Source organism: Megalopta genalis, unplaced genomic scaffold (assembly GCF_051020955.1).
Source record: "Megalopta genalis isolate 19385.01 unplaced genomic scaffold, iyMegGena1_principal scaffold0117, whole genome shotgun sequence".
NCBI lineage: Eukaryota > Metazoa > Arthropoda > Insecta > Hymenoptera > Halictidae > Megalopta > Megalopta genalis.
This window is the reverse complement of record NW_027476186.1, coordinates 133,288-137,326: the sequence shown is the minus strand read 5'-3', so window position 1 is coordinate 137,326 and position 4,039 is coordinate 133,288.

Here is a 4,039-nt window from a genome sequence, read left to right as displayed (position 1 = left end):
TTCGCATGCAGTTGAATCTAAATCACTTTTATCACAAGTATCTGAATCTAAACCATCTGTTTCGCATGGTTTCGAGGATAAGCCTTCTACTTCGCATTGATTCGAAGCTAAATCATGTGTTTTGCTTGGATTTGAAGCTAACTCGTTTGTTTTGCATGATGTTGAAGCTAAATCATGTATATCACAAGTATTCGAAGCAAAACCATTTGTATCGCATGGATTTGAAGCTAAGCCTTCTAGTGCGCATTGATTCGAAGCTAAATCATGTGTTTTGCATGGATTTGAAGCTAACTCGATTGTTTCGCCTTCCTTCTACTTCGCATTGATTTGATGTTTGGATTTGAAGCTAACTCGTTTATTTCGCATGCATTTGAAGCTAAGTCTTCTACTCTGCATGAAATTGAAGCTAAATCATGTGTGTCGCTTGGATTTGAAGCTAACTCGTTTGTTTCGCATGCAGTTGAAGCTAAATCATGTATATCACAAGTATTAGAAGCTAAACCATTTGTTTCGCATGGATTCGAAAATCAGCCTTCCATTTCGCAATGATTTGAATCTAAATCATGTGTTTCTCATGGATTTGAAGCTAACTCGTTTCTATCGCATGGATTTAAAGCTAACTCATTTGTTTCGCATGCCGTTGAATCAAAATCATGTATATCACAAGTATTTGAAGCTAAACCATTTGATTCGCATGGATTTGATGCTAAGCCTTCTACTTCGCATTGATTTGAAGCTAAATCAAGTGTTTCGTTTGGATTTGAAACTAACTCGTTTGTTTCGCATGCAGTTCAAGCTAAATCATGTATATAACAAGTATTTGAAGCTAAACCATTTGTTTCGCATGGATTCGAAGATCAGTCTTCTACTTCGCATTGATTTGAAGCTAAATCAAGTGTTTCTCATGGATTTGAAGCTAACTCGTTTCTATCGCTTGGATTTGAAGCTAACTCGTTTGTTTCGCATGCAGTTGAAGCTAAATCATGTATATCACAAGTATTTGAAGCTAAACCATTTGTTTCGCATGGATTCGAAAATTAGCCTTCCATTTCGCAATGATTTGAATCTAAATCATGTGTTTCTCATGGATTTGAAGCTAACTCGTTTCTATCGCTTGGATTTGAAGCTAACTCGTTTGTTTCGCATGCAGTTGAATCATAATCATGTATATCACAAGTATTTGAAGCTAAACCATTTGTTTCGCATGGATTCGAAAATCAGTCTTCTATTTCGCATTGATTTGAAGCTAAATCATGAGTTTCGCATGGATTTGAAGCTAACTCGATTGTTTCGCATGGATGTGAAGCTAACTCGTTTGTTTCGCATGCAGTTGAAGCTAAATCATGTATATCACAAGTATTAGAAGCTAAACCATTTGTTTCGCATGGATTCGAAAATCAGCCTTCCATTTCGCAATGATTTGAAGCTAAATCATGTGTTTCTCATGGATTTGAAGCTAACCCGTTTGTTTCGCATGGATTTGAAGCTAACTCCTTTGTTTCGTCTGCATTTGAAGCTCAATCCTGTATATCGCTAATATTTGAAGCTAATCCATTGGTTTGCATGGATTCGAAGATAAACCTTCTACTTGGTATCGATTTTAAGTTAAATCATGTGTTTCGCATGGATTGAAAGATAACACGATTGTTTCGCATGCAGTTGAAGCCAAATCATGTATATCACAAGTATTTGAAGATAATCCATTTGTTTTGCATGGATTCGAAAATCAGTCTTCCATTTCGCATTGATTTGAAGATAAATCATGTGTTTCTCATGGATTTAAAGCTAACACGTTTGTTTCGCATGCAGTTGAAGCTGAATCATGTATATCACAAGTATTTGAAGCTAAACCACTTGTTTCGCATTGGTTTTGAAGCTAAGCCTTCTACTTCGCATTGATTTGAAGCTAAATCATGTGTTACGCTTGGATATGAAGCTCACTCGTTTGTTTTTCCAGCATTTGAAGCTATATTAGTTATATCGCAAGTATTTGAAGCTAAATCATTTGTGTCGCATGGATTCGAAAATCAGACTTCTATTTCGCATTGATTTGAAGCTAAATCATGTGTTTCGCATGTATTTGAAGCTAACTCGTTTGTTTCGCCTGCATGTGAAGCTAAATCATGTATATCACAAGTATTTGAAGCTAATCCATTTGATTCCCATGGATTTGTAGATAAGCCTTCCACTTCGCATTGATTTGAAGCTAAATCAAGTGTTTCGCTAGGATTTGAAGCTAACTCGTTTGTTTCGCATGCAGTTGAATCAAAATCATGTATATCACAAGTATTTGAAGCTAAACCATTTGTTTCGCATGGATTCAAAAATCAGCCTTCTATTTCGCATTGATTTGAAGCTAAATCATGAGTTTCGCATGGATTTGAAGCTAACTCGTTTGTTTCGCATGCAGTTGAAGCTAAATCATGTATATCACAAGTATTTGAAGCTAAACCATTTGATTCGCATGGATTTGATGCTAAGCCTTCTACTTCGCATTGATTTGAAGCTAAATCAAGTGTTTCGTTTGGATTTGAAACTAACTCGTTTGTTTCGCATGCAGTTCAAGCTAAATCATGTATATAACAAGTATTTGAAGCTAAACCATTTGTTTCGCATGGATTCGAAGATCAGTCTTCTACTTCGCATTGATTTGAAGCTAAATCAAGTGTTTCTCATGGATTTGAAGCTAACTCGTTTCTATCGCTTGGATTTGAAGCTAACTCGTTTGTTTCGCATGCAGTTGAAGCTAAATCATGTATATCACAAGTATTTGAAGCTAAACCATTTGTTTCGCATGGATTCGAAAATTAGCCTTCCATTTCGCAATGATTTGAATCTAAATCATGTGTTTCTCATGGATTTGAAGCTAACTCGTTTCTTTCGCTTGGATTTGAAGCTAACTCGTTTGTTTCGCATGCAGTTGAATCATAATCATGTATATCACAAGTATTTGAAGCTAAACCATTTGTTTCGCATGGATTCGAAAATCAGCCTTCTATTTCGCATTGATTTGAAGCTAAATCATGAGTTTCGCATGGATTTGAAGCTAACTCGTTTGTTTCGCATGGATTTGAAGCTAACTCGTTTGTTTCGCATGCAGTTGAAGCTAAATCATGTATATCACAAGTATTAGAAGCTAAACCATTTGTTTCGCATGGATTCGAAAATCAGCCTTCCATTTCGCAATGATTTGAAGCTAAATCATGTGTTTCTCATGGATTTGAGGCTAACCCGTTTGTTTCGCATGGATTTGAAGCTAACTCCTTTGTTTCGTCTGCATTTGAAGCTCAATCCTGTATATCGCTAATATTTGAAGCTAATCCATTGGTTTGCATGGATTCGAAGATAAACCTTCTACTTGGTATCGATTTTAAGTTAAATCATGTGTTTCGCATGGATTGAAAGATAACACGATTGTTTCGCATGCAGTTGAAGCCAAATCATGTATATCACAAGTATTTGAAGATAATCCATTTGTTTTGCATGGATTCGAAAATCAGTCTTCCATTTCGCATTGATTTGAAGCTAAATCATGTGTTTCTCATGGATTTAAAGCTAACACGTTTGTTTCGCATGCAGTTGAAGCTGAATCATGTATATCACAAGTATTTGAAGCTAAACCATTTGTTTCGCATTGGTTTTGAAGCTAAGCCTTCTACTTCGCATTGATTTGAAGCTAAATCATGTGTTACGCTTGGATATGAAGCTCACTCGTTTGTTTTTCCAGCATTTGAAGCTATATTAGTTATATCGCAAGTATTTGAAGCTAAATCATTTGTGTCGCATGGATTCGAAAATCAGACTTCTATTTCGCATTGATTTGAAGCTAAATCATGTGTTTCGCATGTATTTGAAGCTAACTCGTTTGTTTCGCCTGCATGTGAAGCTAAATCATGTATATCATAAGTATTTGAAGCTAATCCATTTGATTCCCATGGATTTGTAGATAAGCCTTCCACTTCGCATTGATTTGAAGCTAAATCATGTGTATCGCTTGGATTTGAAGCTAACTCGTTTGTTTCGCATGCAGTTGAAGCTA